General features: G+C 40.7%; 1 long non-coding RNA gene across 1 annotated transcript in view; it reads right to left on the bottom strand.

The window, feature by feature from the left end:
* Positions 1-20,723, bottom strand: part of LOC123636420 — a 120,662-nt gene that overhangs the window by 10,362 nt on the left and 89,577 nt on the right. The window contains exon 2 of the long non-coding RNA XR_006734526.1: positions 6,489-6,521. This is a non-coding gene — a long non-coding RNA (uncharacterized LOC123636420). The remainder of the gene's footprint in view (positions 1-6,488; positions 6,522-20,723) is intronic.

A 20,723-nucleotide genomic window follows, 5' to 3' on the forward strand; every position in this document is an offset into this window, starting at 1 on the left:
TTGTTGCCCTTGCCCTCCACCCTTCAAGCGTGTCCATCCCCCAGACAGTGCGCATCACACTCATTATGTATGTATACACCCATCCCCTCCTCCGCCCTCCCATCTGCCTGACGCCGATGAATGTTATTCCTGTATGTGCTCTTAGGTGTTGATCAGTGAAACCAATTTGATGGTGAGCACACGTGGTGCTTATTTTTCCATTCTTGGGATACTTCACTTAGTAGAATGGGTTCCAGCTCTATCCAGGAAAATACAAGAGGTGCTATATCACCATTGTTTCTTGTAGTTGATCAATTCTCCTTTGACTCTCCAACCCTAGAAAGAAACGTAAATGCCTGCTTTCTCTTTATCCTTAGATAACCAAAAAGAGGTTGCCTAAAATGTGCAGTGTTTGGGTCAGATTCCATTTTATGGAATGTTATGTGTGTGAGTCGTGTTTATGCTGACATATCTGATAGAATTATAAGTATATATGAGAATTTTGGCAGTGGAAACTTCTTTCAAATAATAATAGCAACCAATATTTTGTTAGCAATTTATAATATTCAAAGCATTTTCACACACATTACCTCATTTGGTCCTTATATTTACTGGTGAGATGACTATGGGTTTAACAATGATCTCTGTTTTATGTATGAGGGAACTGAGGCTCAGAAAGGTTAAATGACTTGCTCAAGTGCTTTCAGTGGCAGGGTGGGAATTTTGATTTCAAATCCCAGAAATTAACCACCTCACTGGACTTCTCCTAACTTTATTATTTTTCTTGTCACAAAGTAGCTTCTGTGGCGTGGGTGTGTGCACATACACACACACAGAAGCTAATTGAAACACAGCCAAATATTACATATGTGCAGAGTGTTCTATATATATACACAATCATGTATTAAATCAACAAAATCCACATAGCCTCTCAGTTTCTGTTTTCAGAAGAAGCCCTGACCTTCTAACAGAATAAACACTACCGCTGGGCAGGCTCTGGAGCTAGCCTGTGCTTCCCCCTGCGCTGGATATGCTTTGTTTTTTAAAGCACTTTCCATTTACATTACTATTATTTTCATTGTCTTGATCATCAAAACCTCAAAGGAAAGAGGCTAAAGATATTCCCCGAGCCCCTCCCTCCACACACTCCCGCTGAGAGTGGAAGCGGCTCAGATCCACGGAATGGACTCTGCAAACCCTTTAGGAACATTAATGGAGCTGCTACTAGAAGCAGCTGGAGTTGCCATTTGCATCTCACCCTGTCTTACTTTTTTTTTTGTTGTTTTAAATTTTTTTTAAAAAAAGCACCCACAATACCCTGGGGGAATTTTCCGGGACAAGCTGCAGGTGCTATGGATATTTTCATTTAATAATCATTCTTGCAATTCAGCACATTTGTAATCCATGTGGTAAACTCCGACTTACATTTCTCCCAGCGGACGCTGGCCAGATGCACAAACCAAAGAGCTTGGTGCCGACACTCGTCTTCCCTCTTTTACAGTTCGTGCATTTGGATGTGTTTAGCATGATCTGGGAGGGCAGGGTAAGGAATGTGCTGTGTTTAAAAGACCCTTTTGTTGACATTAAGCAATCATAAATATACGCAGAAATTATACTCCTTGCCTTTAGTGTGGAGTGCTTTAATTGGATGGGCTTCTCATGTGATATCATAAAGAACATATGCATATTTTTGGCAAGCCCATTGGATCATGGAGCAGAGAGGCACATAGAGAGCGGCACATTCCTGACATCCATGGATTGTCTCATATATGTCACCACATCTTCCCACCAGGATTGCTTTCCCCACACACTCCAAGATGGTAACTTCCCAATCTGTCCAAATTCTATTTGGAACCCTCCTGGACTGTGTAAATGTCAAGGCCAGTTTCCTTTCCATGTGAACAGCTTTGAAAGGGGAACTGTATGGCTAACTCCCTCATAAATACAAGCCAGAGCATCTTTTTTTCTTTTTTTTTTTAACAGGGGGAGGGGATGAAAGGGGGTGTTTGGCCCAAAGTTAAAAACGAAATCCTTCCTCAAGGATGACGTTCTCCTTATTTTCACCACATAAACAAAATGTTTAAGACTGCACAGAGCCAGGTTTCAAATAGACTCTTCTGGATAAGTCATTCTGCGGCTGCACTGAGATACAATCTCTTAAGGCAGCAAACTACATCATGGGGCAAACGTCACCACCTGCAGGCTGGGGAGAGGGTGCCAGTCAGGGTCCTGGTGGAAAACGGATGGGCCCCTCAAAGGAGTCACTGGAGAGATACTAACAAAGGGACTATGTTCCGAGGTGTGAGCAGAGTTAATGGAGCCAACAAAGGATGGGAGCTCTCACAGACAACATGCAGTAGAAAGTCATGACTTCTAGACCAGATGGGATCCAGCCAGAGCCAGAACCAGAGCCATGAGGGGTAGAGGGGGGAGGTCCCCTGCCAGGTGCTAAGTGGGGGATGCAGTGCCACTGTGAAACCACAGCCTAGCATGGAGGGAAGGAAGAATTCCAGAAGTACCCAAACTCCTGATGCCACCCATTGGCCAAAACCAACCAGTAGCCAGAGGTCAGGAGGTGGCCTGGGTGATGCAGTCTGGAGAGGCCAGCCTCCAGGACAGCGGTGGGGCAGGGTGGAGAAGGGGAGAGAGGAGGCGTGGGGAGGGGGGTGCAGAGAGAAGCCAGCAGCAGGAACGAGACCCTGGAGGTACTGAGCACTCTTGCCAGAGAGCAAAACGAAGGTCAGAAAAGGAAAGTAACTTGCTTAACCTCTCACAGTTAGACAGCGGAGCTTTCCAGTGAAAGCACTGCTAGGCTTCTGTATGGGAAGGTGATTGATAGAGCCTAAACAAGCATGGTCCTAAACAGAAACCTGGCAATTCTTTCATTGGAAAGTTCCATTGAAGTCTGGAAATCTTCAATCTCAAGTTGTGAAACAGTATCCAAATCAGACGGTTCCTGGATTTCAGATAGACAGGAATGAGAGTTCGGATATTGAGAGAGGTCAGACCATCTTGAAAAAAGTATCCATATTTATTTAGTCCTTTAGTTTAGACAGCAAGGATTCAGACAATGATAATTTAGACAGCAAGGGCTATCAGGCAAACTGAAACAATAGAAATATCATTCAGAAGAAAAACAGGAGCCTCTGCAAACACTCATATACAATAATCACAAGTTTAGATATTCCGGAAAATCTGCGGGATGGTATACAACCTGAATTCATGCCTTCATCACCGTGTCTTAGCAAACTATACATGGTATCAGTTGTGCTGATTTTGATGGTGACTTAGAAAAATGTACTTATTTCTTGGTCACCATGAAAAAATGTTGTAAATTTTAAAATCACAACAGAAAATCATGTCTACAAAAAGACAAGCATTATTTGGTCATTGTTCTTAAGTCATGTCATTTTCACACTTATATTTCTCATAGCAGTGACCCTAAGATACACACTTTTCCTTTTTCCTTTTCAACTACTCTGTAATTTAAAGCATCTTACATCTAATGTTGTGCTATAGTTTATTTGCAGCATTTGTTCTTTTTACTGGCATATAAAATAATATTGAATGTTCCAACTGGGAGTGTCCTAGATTTGATAGAATATGGTGTTATTGGTGCAGGTTAACTAACTGGCATTTCGCTCCTCTTTGCAAGGGGAGGGTGAGCCCAACCAACAGGGTGGCATCTGGACTGGCTCATTCCTGCTCTCACCCTCTCAGGCTGACCAGGAGCTCTGGCCCAGCCTGGGGTTCAGTGAGTTGGATTGGGCTGTGGGAAGAGCTGGAGTTGGCTCACAGCTGTGGGTGTCATGTAGGGAGAAACAAAAGAGAGTGCCTTAGGGAAAGGTGGACTTGGGAATCAAAAGGACAGTCTGAAACACAAAATAATGTGGGGGCGGAAACAGGCAGTGACAGAGTGGGGCAGAGTGATAAAAGCAAAGTCCACAGTGAAGGGACTGCTCCTAAGGTCAAGAGCGCGTTGGGGAACATGCTTGAGAGGGGGCAGCCCCCCAGCAAGAAAGCCTGGGGAGGGGTCGCCATCTCCTATGACCTGAGGTATTTCTTCCTAACAGTCTTCATTTCATGTCAACTTTGACACAGCTGCTAAAATGGAGAGAGACTCTGAAAACATCTCCTGCTTGTCTTTTCAATCTCCATTGATCCCGGTTAGCATATCTGATAAGATGGAGATAGACCCTGAAATGTCTGTTCCTCTTGGTTTCCTCTGGTGGAGCAGGGACCTGATCAGTGATGGCGGTGGAAGATCAACTCGTGCCACAAGTGCCCCCCAGCCCTGCTAGGGCGTGCACTGCACATGGTGGGGCTCTCCCTGAGCCCTCTCAGATTTCCTCTTGGCCCTGGGGTCTGTATTAGTCTGCTCAGGTTTCTATGACAAAGGATAGTACCACAGACTGGGGGACTTAAACAACAGAAGTTTGCTTTTTACCGTTTACAGTTCTGGAGGCTAGAAGTGCAAGGCCAAGGCATCAGCAGGGTTGGTTTCTTCTGAAGCCTCTCTCTTTGGCTTGAAGGTGGCCAGCTTCTCACTGTGTTTTCACGTCATCTTTTCTGTGTGTGTTTGTAGTCCGGTATCCATCTGTGTGTCTAAATTTCCTCTTCTTAAAAGGACACCAGTCATATTGGATTAGGATCCATCCTAAAGGCCTCATTGTCACTTGACCACCTCCTTAATGACCCTATCACATTCTGAGTTACTGAAGTTTAGGGCTTCAACACATGAATTTTGAGGGGACACAATTTAGCCCATAACAACAGGCCCTATAGAGATAACAGCAACTAGTTTTAAGTTCTTCTCAAAACTCATTTGCATTTTATTCTTTTTCTTTTTTTGGTTAAGCTTAAACTGAGTTTATAAGCTGATACGTCTTAAGATAGATAATTTTCTTCTTCCTCTGATGTTTTCATATAAAAGGACATAACATTTTACCTTCTCTTCTTTTCACTTAATTATGTTTATTTACTCAGAGTTGCTAGGAAAATCTATTTCCATCTGCTAGAAGGATTCATATGAAAGACCAGTAATGGGCCAAACATTTTAGCCTTTTCCTAAACATGTGCAATGTGTTCAAAGGCACGGTAACCTCAAGGGGAAGTCATTGGGCTCCTTGTTATTCCCCTACAGAAAATACTCTGTGAGTCTCTGTGAGTAATCAGAGCCCATTAAGCCAAGGAGAACAGGCTATGTGAGTAGAGAGAGTAGAGAAAGAGAAAAAGAAGATTATTAGAGAGGAAATATATATGAAAAACATACCCTGACTTCCTAAGAGAATCAGGACAGAATTGAAATTTCCAGAAACTGGAATTGGAGCTCTAATCAATAACCAAAATTTTTTAAGTGATTACTGTGTGCCCACTTTTATGCAAGGTACTGGGCAGCTACAAGAATTCAATGGCTTCTACCATTTCTTGACCTGTCTCATTTTCACAAAGAATCAGTGGCATTCAGATTTAAGACATTCTTAAGCATCTTGAAGTTCACAGGGCTCTGTGGCATGAACGTGCTTTTTTTTTAAAATAACAGCAGCAAATACCATTCCATATATTTAAGCACAATGTATTTTAGCCAAAAAGCAAGAGCCTGGGTCAGGAGTGTTAAAGGGTTTACTGAGAATGTCTTCAAAGAGAGGCAAGATCAGAGTCAGAGATGTCACAGGAACTAAACTAAATGACGATGGTGAATGAGATTAGGAGCCCACCCAAACTTCCCTCTCTAGCCCTACTGTTGCCATTCCTGAATTTATACTTTAAACACTTCCTCTTGGGAAATTACAGGTGGTACCTAATTATTTTCCCTACCTCTAGTCTTCTGTCTCCCAATCCATCCTATTTACACCAGCAGAGCACTGTTTTTGAAGCATGACTCTGATCTGTTACTTCATTTCTCAGCAGTCTCTCCTGGTACCCCACTAACCAATAAATAAAGCCCATGTACTTTCTGGAAGTCAAGGCCCTTTATGATTTGACACCAACCAACCTTCTCAATGTCATCTCTCATCACTCCCCATTGTGAACCCTGTGCCCAGAGATTCCCAAACCCAACCATAATTAGAGTCCCAGCAGCAACCTGTTAAAATCAAGGGTGCCCAGGACCCCTCCGTAGATCTGGGTCTCTGTCTGGTGTAGGGTCCAGGAACCTCCCCTTTTAGCAGGACCCCACTGATGCTGATGCACATGTACATAGGACGCTCCAGCCAAACCGAACCTTTATTGTTCACTTGAACGAATCCTCTGTGTTTGTCCTCTAGTTCATCTCCGCTGAAACTACCTTCCTCTGACTGCACATCACCTTTATTCCCTCTAGCTCATAATCCTGACTGTTTTAACACCAACTGAAAAGCTTTGCTCCCTCTTAACTCTCACTCAGTGTGTCTCTATTGTCCATGCAGTTCATCTCACTTTCTACTTTGCATTTTAATTATTTTTATATATAGCTTACTTCCCTATGTAAACCATAAGCTTTTTATAGGCAGACCCCCATGTCTAATTACCTTGTCTTTGCCTCTCCAGAACCAAGCAAAAGCCTAGAGAAAAAAAAAAATCACACAGTAAGTATCTCTTGAATTGATAGAGTTTGCTAATGATTTGGTGGCCCAAAATCACTTTGGGAGGAGAAAGGCTGATAAAGGCTTTTATTTCTGTAAATACTGGAGTCCTATTTTTATAGTAAGCTCAAGCAGAAACAATATTCTTTCAAATAAAAAAATGTCCCACCAGATGAATGAGTCATGGAACTTCAGAATCTCCTTCACACCTTTTATAAGCTACATAAGCATGGTGCTATTTTTCTGTTGCTCATTTGGAGGAAAGATATGTATTTTCCTTACTTACAAGGAAAATTTTGATCTCGTCTGATGAAAATAATTTATATGAAGTTTGCAGTGTAGATTGTCCTTCACCATGAGGATAGAAGGTAATAAATTAACAACCACATTGAATTAACATGGTTAGATAATCATTTAATCTTTGGAGGTTAATCTCCACTTCTGAATTTCTAAGATTGACTACTCCATAGAGCTTAAAATCTATTTTAAGGAATAAAACAGTCCTGACTGAAGAGAGACCCTTCTGCGAAGGAATCCTCAGATTTCTCGCACCTGTGGTTTTTTCATTGCTCCTATGGAGAGCTTAGGTTGGTGGACGCTGGGAGCCTGAAGTGCTCTTTGGGGAGGTTTTGTTGGAACAGTAGAGTTATTAAATAGCTAAAATGTCATGGGCAATAGATCTAGCTTACAAAGACAATACAAAGAAAGGTTTCCAAAATAATGTCCCCACCTGTAACTGAAGGCAGCAATGAGAAGTATAACCCCAAAAAGCGGGCAATATGAAAAAAGTTCCTGAGCTCTGGAATATATTATAAGCAGTCTTTGAATTCCTATTCAGCCTATTCAAAGCTTTCTCTTTATTTTACCAAATCCTGAAACTTATTCTTGTAATGAGATCATGTCTCATCCTCTATTTTTTTAATCAAAAGGGAAAAAAGTAGTTCAAAATTAAAGAAAAGCTTTTAAGAAAATGTAGATCATCTAAATTATGGTACCTATTTATCCTACGTCATAATCTGATACCCCCTCCTCATGCAGATACAAACACAATTCTTCTAAATTCCAAGATGGTACATTGTTTCTCTTAAGGATCTTGAAAGTTTTAGTGAAGATGATCTCCAAAATAATTATTGTAAGTTTAACTGTTTAAATGTTCAATTAATGCTTATTCCAGTTACTAATGACTTTATGACAAATTGTCCCAAAGCATAGCAATCTAAAACAGCCATTTATTATGTTCATGAATTCTGTTGGTTTGGACACAGCAGAGCAACAATGACCCTTTTGATGCCAGAGATCTCAACTGAGAGGTTCCAAAGCTGGGGCCAGAATCCACCACTCATGGCTCTTGTGGCTGATGCTAGCTTTTGGTTGAAGGCCTCAGTTCCTCTTCAGGGGGCCTCTCTATGTGGGCTGTAGGTTGGGCTTCCTCACAACATGGTGGCATGATTCTAAGGGCAGGCACCCAAAATGAGAAAGGGCCAATCGGAAGTCATATCACCTGTTATGACCTGGCCTGAAAAATCAGTAAACATATTCCATTCATAGAGGCAGCCACAAAGCCCCATCCAGTCTCATGGAGAGAGAAATAGATAAGCCTCTTAATGGGGAGTGGCAAGTTTCTGAAAGTGTATGTGGGACTCAGAATATTGCTTCAGCCGTTTGTGAACAGGCTGTTGACTTTGAGCTTTCCTGCAGGGTGATCTGGTTGGTTGTTTTGTGATGAATCCCTGGTTTTGGTCTTTCCTTTGGGGATAATAAGATTGTCTGGAGTATATTTTTTCAATTTTCTGCTTGGGGGATTCTGGGAGACTTGTTAGGGTTGTGTTTAAAAAAGAAGAGGGGAACTCAACATTCAGCATTTACTATGCAGAGAGTTTGACTATCTCCTTGTTTTCATTGGATAGTCCATCTTCAACTACAACAACATCTGTGCCAACAAACACCCAGTCCTGGGTTTCTGTGTTTTACCCTCTTCAGAGAATAAATCTCTGGTCTTCTGTGGGGTGGAGAAGGGTTGGTTATCCGTGGCATAGAACTTAAGAGAAGACCTAAATATCTGACTGCATTGCCAACAGTTTTCACCCAATCCTTTTTATTATCTTTCCCACCACCACTCCCAGTTACAAGGGAAACTGAAGCTGTCTTTCCCAGAGAATTCCAGAGAATGTGAGGAATTGTGATGGGAACATGCTGATTCCCAGCTCTCTCCACTCTGGTTTTGGATTCTGCTGTTTTGGTTCTAACTCATTTACTGTCGGTCCTTACACTTTCCAGTTTCCAAAATGTATGGCTGTTGTCTTCTCTCCTTATTTCCTAGTTCTTTGAATCACTTTCCCATGGCTTTGGTGGGGTTTTGACAGGGAGTGAGTTTAGATGTGTATATTGGAGCTCCCATCTTGGCCGGAGAGTAGTCTCTTTCAACCATTGTTCATAGGATTAATGAATCCTTGAAGATCCAATTCTTTCCAAATGCTCCAGGTTTTCAGCAACTCTCTTGAAGATGATAGTGCTTAGAACTGAATTTCAGGTGTGTTCTAACCAGTACAGGTGACAACGGTTACTTCTCTTGTTCTAGGAACTCAACTTAGCACCTTTCAAAATGTCTTCTTAGTGCAGTAGTGTCCCTCAAATCATTAAGAAGTGTTCTGAAAAAAAGTTTGAGAAATATTATGTACCTTCATGTGAAATATTTATAATACTGTACACCAAGAAAGAAGTATACTTAATTTTTTTAATTCAATATTTCTAAAACATTAGACTATATAATCCCTTTTTCAGAGAATGTCTTATAAAAGTCTAATGGAATGCCCTTCAAAGTGGGATTTAATAACAGAATCAGAATCATTTGTGGTTCTTTTATATATCTGGATGTCCTTGGCCCTATCCCAGATCTTGAATCAGTTTGGGCCTTGGGAACCTATATTTTAAATCAAACAATGTATCTAATTTTTATTTAGCTTAATATCACTGGGAGCCTATGCCCACCTATTTGAACTTCCATCTGGAGGAACTTCCACAGAGCAGCACGTCTTTGGCCCCTCCCCCATGGTTTACCAATTCTACTCTTTAACAAGAAATGACTTTTCTGATTGGTGAACTTGGAAAAAAAATTTTCATTTTTGGCTCATACCCTGCCTCTCCCTCATCTTTGTGGGATCTGTCTATCTGCCAAAAGAGTGCATTTTACTGTATGGGGTAGGCTCTGCCCTAAAGGAGGAAGCTTGTGATTATCCAGCTGTTGCAGAGATTGAACAGAAAAATTTATCTACTACAGGATTAAAAGAATAAAAAATCCACTTACAGTGTTAAAGGTAGATAATTTATTCTTCACAGAGCTATGCCTGTCTCTCAATTGGTTCTGAACTGAGACATGTTACATATTGAGCCCATTGAAATTCCAAATTTACACTTGAAGATAACTGACATATAGGCAAGTTTCAAAAAAAATGCAACATAAGTATACCATATAAGGCAGTAGAAAACACATGGTTGTTCATTTTATTTTATTTTATTTTTAATTTGCATCCATGGAAAGAGCAGACAAGGTAAAGAAGCTGTAACTAAAATTCATTTATTTGGAAGTAATTCCAAAGGATTTGAAAATAGCCAGATCCATCCTCATATTTCTTTTAAGATCCCTCTTAAGACAAGCAGGGAGATAGGAGACCAGCCTGTGTAACATCTGGTTTGTTTAGGGATAGAAGGGGTATAGTAGAGGGAGTTCTTGGAAACATTCTTAAAGGATGTGGTAGGACGGCACCTGGAAAAGCCTCCTTTATTGAAGAAGGCTGCAAGGACCCAGGCAGAGGAGGTCATGTTTAACAAATCGGATGGAGTTCCTTGAAAATATCCCTGTCATGAAAGATGAAGGAGATTTAGTGGCTGTATAAAGAGTACTCTGATTTTTAAACAAGATTTGACAAGATTCTACATCCGGGATTAATAGTCAAGGAGAAGAGCCCTTGAACGTGGATATCATAGGGTACAAGATAAAAAACTGGCTCAATAAAGGAGAAGGATGGAAGACAGGGAAGGGCTTTGTGACTTGGAAAGGGATTACCTGGTTGGAGGAGTGGAGAGCAGTAAGAGAAAATGGTCTGCCAGTTTGGGACAGCCTTTACTTACAATAGGCATTGAAGGATGGCCAAACAACACAACAAATACACCAGGTCTTGAGATGATTCAGAAACTTGGACCCAGAACGTTGCAAGTCCTCCCCAATAGGGACAGGGATGCTTGGCCATGCCATGGTGCCTCGGGCAGAGGGATGGAAACTAACTCAATCCACAGACACCAGGATTAATACACCAAAGTAGGGAACAACTAGTCCAGTGATGTTTGCTGAGGCTGGAGCTTCAGATGATTGTAAAGTCAGCCCCACTGGTCTTTGGTGTTTCCTTTCTTGGAGTCCTCCCCCATTCTCACACTTCTCTTCCTCCTATAAAAACCTAAGGTCACTAAAATATCTAACTTACCCTGAGGGATAAATGCTTAGAGAGAATTTAAGGCATTACTCTTCCTCTGGGCATTTACATTTTAATGGCAGTCAAACAATTTAAATCAAAGGATTATAGCTGTTTGATGGCATTTCAAGGAAGAGTTTGGGGAGGATGTAGCAGGGCCATTATGTGTCCCAGAGGTCACTCATGGTGGCTGTCTTCTGCACCTGGTGGTAAAATCAGTGTTGGTCCTGCCAAACAGTATTCTAGTCTTCAGTACTTATGAAAAGATAAAATCAGTGAAAACAGAGCTTTAGAAACTGGATTCACGGAAGAGAAAAACAGTATCAACAGGCTCCAGCTAAAGGATCCGGTGGTATAAAGTCATGATATGAGAACAGGAAGGAGAAAAGGCCACAGAAAAGGAAGGGACTGACGCCTGCAGCCTGGGGCTGTGAGCCTTCAGCCCCCAACTCCTCCCTCATCATCCTCATCGAAATCCTGTCCTGTTCAAATGCTGCTTCTTCCATAAAGGTGGGAAAGGAAACGGGCTCTTCTGGTTACTGACAATAGTAGAAGTAGAGAGAAAGGGTGTTTTTTCTGTAATGCATTCCCCTATGAATCCAAGCAGAAAAGGAAGGAAAGGGGGGAAAAGCAAAATGGACATTAAACCTTGCATTGGGCCACCAAGGCCCTTCCTGCTTATTTGGGACCTTGGAAAGACACGATTATTGAAAAGTGGCATGTGCTTCCCTTTAGAAATCTACCGGATTTCTTTATAAAGAGACAGGAGCATGGGAGATGTGATAGAGGAAGAAGACTGTGTTCCTACAGTATCTCATTCTTATCCAGAAGTCAGGCATTCAGCAGCCTTCTTTAGCAAGAACACGGCTGAGAGTTTAGTATGAGAAAGGATCTGAGCTTTTATTTTCTTTCTTTCTTTCTTTCTTTCTTTCTTTCTTTCTTTCTTTCTTTCTTTCTTTCTTTCTTTCTTTCTTTCTTTCTTTCTTTCTTTCTTTCTTTCTTTCTTTCTTTCTTTTTCTTTCCTTCCTTCCTTCCTTCCTTCCTTCCTTCCTTCCTTCCTTCCTTCCTTCCTTCCTTCCTTCCTTCCTTCCTTTCTTTCTTTTGAGACAGAGTCTCACTCTGTTGCCATGGCTAGAGTGTAGCGGCATCATCCTAGCTCACTGCAACCTCCAACTCCTGCGCTCCAGCGATCCTCCTGCCTTAGCCTCCTGAGTAGCTGGGACTACAGACGTCTGCCACTGCACTAGGCTAATTTTTCTATTTTTGATAGAGACGGGGTCTCACTCTTGCTCAGGCTGGTCTTGAACTCCTGAGCTCAAGTGATCCTCCCACGTCAGCCCCTCAGTGTGCTAGGATTACACTGGGAGCCACCGTGCCCAGCTAGGATCTGAGCTTTCAAAAAGCTGTAAAACACCCCATGACCTTTATTCACGGAGGCGTCTTTCACACCCTCATTTAGAGTTCAATTTGATCTTGCCTCATTGTTGTAATAATATTAATCATCTAGTTTCTCATCCCAAAGATGAAAACATAGCATTAAAAGAGTGGCGGAAGCTGAGATAACTTCATAGAAAAGAAAAGCAAAAAAATGTGAAAAAGACAGAAGAGCTTTAAGAAGGGCAGCGGTCAGAGGCTATCTTGGTATGGGGCAGAGTCACCACTGCTCAGTGTGTCTTGGGGCCTCAGTGTCTCAGAGTAGATTGTCCACCTTGCTCCCTACCACTGTCCCTCAAGTTCACCCACCCTGGCCACTGGCCTTGCTGATGTGTGACCACACTGAGCCTGTTCTCACCCCAGTGCCTTTGCATTGCATTTGTCTCTGCTGTGATGCTCCATGGCAGCGCATCACATGGCCAGCCCTTCTCCACTCAAACCCCTTCATGATTTCTTAAATTGCCACCCTCAATGTGCAGCCCATTCCCTCATTTTATTTCCTTTATAAGTGGTAATCACCATTTGAAATTGTATAATTTATATACTTTTCTGCCTATTTATTTACTGTCTTCTCTCCTTTGGATGAAACCTCCATGAGAAAAGGAATCTCTCCTTGCTTGGTCATCCATCTGCCTCCAGACCCAGAAAGGCAGGGAGTGGCCACTCTATAAATGCTTGTACAGCTCTAAGTGAATACATTTTTAAATTTTATTGTGAGGGCTTAAGCCAAATTGTCTTGGTATTTAAAGCTATACTTCTGAAGCTTTCAGTACAGAGAAAAAGAGTAAGTTGAAGCTAAATTAGTTTTTATATCAGGAAAAAAATCCACAGCATCCACAGCATAAGAAAGATGGATGAAGTCATTTGCATAAAGGTATAGCATTAGGAAAAAAAAGAACTGTAAGTAAGGAATCCTTAGTGATGGCACCGAGTTGTTAAGGTAAGGTTGCATTATTACTGGTTTCCCTCCCTCTAGAAAGACAGAGTGATTATGTACATTTAGTACATCTTCCACCCTCAGTGAATTGTTTGTATTTACTGGAAATACTCAGTCTTCTGGAAAGATCTGCCTTTGTGAAAGATCCCTTTCTGCAAAGTGGATACCAGTGAGGGTTCTAGGTTGTGAAAAGAGAAGCAGTTGCTTGTTTTCCCTCCCTGGGTAAAAGGAGGCCACGAGTCTTTTTGCAGTTCCACTAAAGAGCCAATAAAATAGAAACAAAACACACATGTGCCAAGAGTTAAACAACAAGGCGGAAGTGGCTTAGGTTTGTGGTCTGTTACCACATGACAACATTGAGTTGAAGCCAAAGTATTTTCTGCTCTTTCCAGTCTCTGCATGTTGGAAGGCTTCGTTTTGGAACACACAGGGAATAGACGTGTCACAGAAGAGGAACTCTGTGCTTGGCACAGGGGTGTGGAAGTATCAGGGAAGACACATTTCAGCAAATAGAGAAGTTAGGTCAGGGAATTTAAAGTTTCCCCTACACGAGAGTAATCAAATTATAGCCCAGAGGCCAAATCCAGCCTGCTTTTTTTCTTTTTCTTCTTCTTCATTTTTTTTTTTTTTTGGCAGTTTTAGAAGTCTTTATTTCCCCAAATGGACTTTTTTGAATTAAAAAAAAATTCTAATATTTACTTAGAAACTTAATAGTTCCTAGGAAATAAAATTTGCATAGCATAAAGGAAAGGACATTAGTTTGGAAGTCAAGGGACCTGAGTTCTTGCTCTGACTCTTCTACTAACTAGTTACATCTGCTGCTTGGTTTTGTAAATGAAGTTTTATCGGAATACAGTCACATCCACATTCATTTGTTTATGTATCATCCATAAATATTTTCACGCTACAACAGTAGAGTAGTTATGAAGCAGACTACATAGCCCACAACACCTAAAATATTTGCTATCTGACTCTTTATAGAAAAAAATTTGCCCACCTTAGCCCTCTACTGTATGAAAAGAAATATGTCATACCATGTAAAATTATGCTGATATTTGATTTTTTAAAAATTGCAATTTAATATAATTCACTTTAATAGTTCATTCTTTGAAATATGTTCTTTTTTTATTTCAAAGTATTAATTAAGTGGGTACAAGTGTTTTTGTTATATGGATACCTTTTATAATGCTTAAGTCAGGGCTTCTGGTGTGCTCATCACCGAAATAGTGTTCACTGTACCCAATAGGTAAGTTTTTACTCCATATCCACCTTCCAGCCTCTCCCTTTATTGATTTCTCATGTCCTTTATGTCACTTTGTGCCCATGTTACCCATTTTTCAGCTCCCACTTATTAGTGAGAACATAGGGTATTTGGTTTTCCATTCCCAAGATACTGCACTTAGGATAATGGTCTCTAGTTCCATCCAAGTTGCTGCAAACAACATTATTTTATTCCTTTTCATGGCTGAGTAGTACTCTGTGTGTGTGTGGGGGGTGTGTGTGTGTGTGTGTGTATACCACATTTTCTTTATCTACTTATGAATTGATGGACACTTAGTGAAATCTGTTCTTCAATATCCATCTCAAAACCATTTTATCCATAAAAGTTCTTCCTAACAGACCGGAGCACTCTCATCTCTCAGCCCCCATGGAACTTTGCCCCCACATTGGGCTGATTTCTTGTTTATGTAATAGTCATTAGGTATACAGCTTCTCCTCTGCTACTAGGAAGTGCTGTTATAGGCTGAATCGTGTCCCCCCAACATTCATATGTTGAAGCTCTCACCTCTAGCACCTCAGAAATTGTTTCTGTAGAAAGGGTTTTTAAAGAGTATGCAGGCCTTTAGGGTGGATCCATATCCAATCTGAGTAGTATACCTGGTAAGAAGAAATTAGGCAAGAGAGACCCCAGCGAGGTGCCCTTACAGAGCAGAGACCACGTGAAGACACAGCAAGAAGGTGGCCACCTGCAAGCTGAGGGGAGAGACCTCAGAAGAAACCAACGCTGCCAACACTTTATCTTGGTCTTCCAGCCTCCAGAACTGTGACAGTAAATTTGTCTCACTGTTGTTCAAGCCACTCAGTCTATGGTATTTTGTATAGCAGCCCTAACAAATTAGTATAGTTACTCAAGAGTAGAAGTTATTTCCTATTTTTCTTTGCATTTCCAATAGCATCTGGAGCCATATGTCTAGTATTCATTGACTAAACTTTACAGAATTGAGTAAAACAAGATCCATAACCTGACATGTCTGGGGTCTAGAATGGTGACTCTCCAAAATACCTAGAGTGTAAGTAAGACCTTTCTAGAATGGCTTGTTCAGTGAACAATTATGAGCTGCCTAGCACGAATATCAAATTTGTACATCTCTGAAAACTTACTGTGTTCAGTGAAAATTGAAGAAGCTCATCATTCCTTTCTTGGTCTACTTAGGGTCAGCAAAGAATAAACAGAAAGCAGGATGAGAAGTCTTGTCGATTAGAATAGCAGGCCCTTGGCAGCCAACTCTGTATAACAATCTTCAGGGGAGCCCAATAATGAACATTAAACAGAAATATTAAATGTGTAGTCCTAATTTACATTCCAGATGTCAGAATCTGCAAAAATGGGCAATGCAACAAAGATCAAACAATTTGAGGAGCCAAGTTTTCCTGGTTTATCCAAACTCCGTTGAGTAAAAAGTGAAACTGCTTCACATGGGCCTGTAGCCAAACCCAACCTGAAAGAACTCGTTTTACAAACATCCCCCAAAGGCAGCTTTCCTGATTGCTCATTTCTAAATGGACAAATAGGAGGTTTCAGTATGCACAATGTCCAAATGCCCCAGAAGCCTGATCTGCTCACCAATTCCATTGGCCAAACACGCAGGCTACTAGGTCATTAAATATGAAATGTCTGATTTCGAATCAAAAGTGTAGTTTATTATATCTCAAACAAGAAGCAGTATAATTAATCAAAGTATGCGCTTAAACTATCCACATAGTTTTGCCATCTTAACAGTAGCTTGTTTATGCCAACAGTAAAGAAGCCTGGAGAGCAAGTGGCAATGAAATTGCAAAAGGAGTTTTCCACACCTTGTTGAGAATTGAATATTTTTCCTTGCAAGAAGTGGTCCAAAGCCTGGAAGAAGTGGTAGTCAGTTGGTGCAAGTTCTGATGAATATGGTAGATGACAGAGGGTTTCCAAATCCAGCTTCTGTGGTTTGAGCAGTGTTGTTTAGGTAACGTGGTTGAGTATTGTCTTGTAAGAGGACTGGCCTGTCTCTATGGACCAATCTAGGCTGCTTAATCGCAGGCATCCTTATCAGATCATCTAATTGGTTGCAGTAGACATCCACTGTAACTGACTGACCAGGTTTCATGAAGCTGTAGTGGATAATACCAGCGCTGGACCACCAAACAGACATCATTAGCTTTTTTAGATGAATATTCAGTTTTGGACTGTGTTTAGCACTTCAACTTTATCCAACCATTGTGCCTAATGCTTGCAGTAGTCAAAAGGAATCCATTTTTCATCACATGTAACAATATGATGTAGAAATGGTTAGCTTTTATGTCATGACAGCAAAGAAAGGCAAGCTTGGAGATGATTTCTCTTCTGACGCTTGTTTAATTCTTGCAGAACCCATCTATCCAGCTTCTTTACTTTGCCAGTTTGTTTCAAATGGTCCAGTATTGTTGGAATAGTAATGCCAAACCTTGCTGCTAATTTACATGTAGGTTGAGATGGATTTGCTTCCACTACAGCTTTTAGCTCATCATTATCCACCTTGGTCTCAGGTTGACCACGTGCCTCATTTTCAAGATTAAAATCACCAGAGCAGAACTTCTCAATCATCAACATACGTGTGTTCATTTGCCACATCCTTCTCAAACACTTTGTTGATATTTCAAGCTGTCTGCACTGCATTGGTTCCATGACAGAACTCATATGCAAAAATAACACAAATTTTTGACTTACCCATGGTTTCCCAAAAATTACTCTAAAAAAAACTTTGAAAGATAATCACAAGCCAAAATGTGCATTTGAAAGACTGGGGATGCACCTTCACAATCAAAATAAAACAAGAATTGTCAAAGTAAAATGTCAGCGATATCAACTGTCAAACTTAGTACTTAAGGAACTCAGACATTTCACTTAATAACCTAATATTTCCTTTGGATCTCAGCAATAGCCCACAGTGAAAAGCACTGTTTTATCTACTAAGGACTTTGCCAACTTAAATCTTGATGAGTAGATATGCAAAGAGAGACCACTGGGAATTCTGGTGGAGTGGAAAATCAGAAGTTGTTGAGCACCATCACATCTGATCTTTCCTAGACTTATACTTTTCACCCAGAGAATTTCCATACAATTATGGGGAAACCTGAACTACATTATCCCTTACCAAATCCTAGTTTAGTGGTATGAGGAACCCTTCTCTCTAAAATAAAGCAAAGCTTATAAAACACATGGCTGCTGCGGTCTGACTGCTCAATAGAGGGATGATTAGTTTTTCAATGATAAATTCTTAAGTGTTTCTGGAAAACGATGCCTAGTCACCAGTTTGCCCTTGGCCACTGAATCAAGAAAAAGAAAAGTGTTCCTAAATGGATACTACAAGCCCTTTTTCTCTGTGTGTGGTGTGACTGTTCCTAAGAAGTCAAATCGCCTATTGTTAGTCCCTAAGGTTCGACAGAAACATGACTTGGTAACTCCAAATAAGCAAATCATAAATTATTTCATTTACTCCATTGCCCCATATGTAAAGGTCATGAAGGTGGATGTACACAGCTGCACATATCTGTATGATTTAGACAGGGGCTAACATAAAAAGATTTGTTTCATTAAGTAAGTAATCTGGACTTCGGGGGAAATTTTTTTAGCCAGACTTATCACCATTATACAAGTAACCAATTGTCCAGGTAATTTACAACCTTCCTCAGAGTGTATAAACCTCAGAAAATGAAAACCCACATGTAATCCTTCCTGTGGCCTGAATCTTGAGTGCACCAAACACATATTCTCTAACAACAACAGTTACCACATCACACATCCTTATATTCCCAGCACCTGACCACCAATCCACCCAGGGCTTTCCATGGCCCTTTACTTCCATTCCCATTGAAACTAAATTTCTCAGTCTAGTTATCATGGTCTTCCACAGTCTTTCTCTAGTTGAATTTCCCAATCCTCTTCCAAATACACCTGCTGTTCAAGGCCAGCAAGACCCTTGTAGGTCTCCAAAGAAACCTTGCTTGTTCTTGTGTTTTTTCCTTGTATTTATGTCTTTCATTTGAAAGATTTCTTCCAAGCTTCACATCCAGTTCAAAAGGTAAGCCCTTAAAGGTTGCATTCTGCACCCAATTCCCCCAACTTCATCTTTTCTTTTCTTTACCTTCCAACAGCACTAATCCTCTGTACTACATGATTTAGCAATGAATTATATAATATTTCAAAAAATTTACTGTTTATGCATTTTGGTTAAGTGTGACTAGAATATAAGATTCATTTTTGTTTTTTTTTTTTTTTGAGACAGAGTCTCGCTGTGTTGCCCGGGCTAGAGTGAGTGCTGTGGTGTCAGCCTAGCTCACAGCAACCTCAAACTCCTGGGCTTAAGCGATCCTACTGCCTCAGCCTCCCCAGTAGCTGGGACTACAGGCATGCGCCACCATGCCCAGCTAATTTTTTTCTGTATATATATTTTAATTGGCCAGATAATTTCTTTCTATTTTTTAGTAGAGATGGGGTCTCGCTCTTGCTGAGGCTGGTCTTGAACTCCTGACCTTGAGCGATCCACCCGCCTCGGCCTCCCAGAGTGCTAGGATTACAGGCGTGAGCCACCGCGCCCGGCCCAAAAGATTCATTTTTTAAAATGTTCACTACCATAATCTCAGCACCTAGAACAATGCCTGAATGGGCTTGATAAATATTTATTAAATGAATAAATTACTGAACAAATGTCTCCCCAGTAGGACTTAGAATTTCTCAAGAACGGGGACTATATTATTATCCTTCTAATTGTAGTTCCCATAACCCACTGTGGGGTTGTCTTCATCCATCTTCTGTTGCTTATAACTGTATACTTGAGACTGGGTAATTTACAAAGAAAAGAAATTGATTTATTACATTTTGAAGACTGAGAACTTCAAAGTCAAGGGGCTTCATCTGGTGAGACACTTCTTGTTGGTGGGGACTCTCTGCAGAGTCCTGAGGTGGCACAGGGCATCACATGGTCAGGGAGCTAAGTGTGCTAGCTCAGGTCTTTCTTCTTCTACCAGTCCCATTAATCCATTAACCCATTAATCCACTAATCCAGGAATGAATTCACCTCTTAAAGGCACCAGCTCTCAATACTGCCCCATTGGGGATTAAATTTAAACTGAGTTTTGGAAGGAACAACTATTCAAACCACAGCAGGGGTGTATCCCATTTACCAAGTACTCACACTCCTGCAAAGCCCAGTGACTAAGAAACCCAAGTCCAACCACAGAGTATAATTCTGTGTCAGATTTGGAGATGAGTACAATAAAATGACTATGTTGTAGTAGTCACTGCCTACATTTTCCCTGGGAAAAGAAAGAAAGGAAGAGAGAGAAAGATCTATTAAGTTTGGAAACATAATTGTCCTTTAAAATTGAAAATGAGACCACCTATCATTTGAGGAACATGTTTCTTAATCATGTTTCATACAATCATTGTTAGGCAATTATTTCTGCTCCATGGAGAATAAAACTCATTAAAAATAATATCCCCTCAGATTTCTATATGGACACATACCGCTGAAGTAGACAAGGCAGGCAAGTATTATTATACCCATTGCATGGATGAAAAAATCAGTAAGTTTGTCTTATCAAATGTTAATGGCTACTAAACGGTATGGCTGAGACTAATAGCGATTCCTTTTCTGGTTTGCCTCCCCTATTTTTATGAGGCTTTTTGAAAGGTTTCTGAGTGGTAAAGATAATTTCAATGTCTATTCACTTTCCATTTTTTTAGCATGCTCTTTCTTTGTCTCCTCATGACTCCTAATGGTATCTACCTTCCTTCCTCTGATTCTCAGGAGACTCTAATTGTTACTAGGCAAATTGTTATAATTCTAGTGAAGCAGGATAATTCTCTAAAATAGTAATTGGCATGTTATTATTAATTCTGTTTCTTTGTGAAATCATTACTTAAAAACCCATATTTTTTTTCAACCTGGGCTTACCGCTTTGGGAAGGAGAAAATACAGAGAAGAGAAGAGTCAAATCTTGACTTTTTATTACTAAAATATACTCTAGAAACCCAGAGCAGAGCATAATGTTCAGAGCCAAGGCTTTCATTGTGAGAGCCAAGCTTTTATGACAGAGAAAAGGTTTTTT

The sequence above is a fragment of the Lemur catta genome, chromosome 4, assembly GCF_020740605.2.
Source record: "Lemur catta isolate mLemCat1 chromosome 4, mLemCat1.pri, whole genome shotgun sequence".
Classification (NCBI taxonomy): domain Eukaryota; kingdom Metazoa; phylum Chordata; class Mammalia; order Primates; family Lemuridae; genus Lemur; species Lemur catta.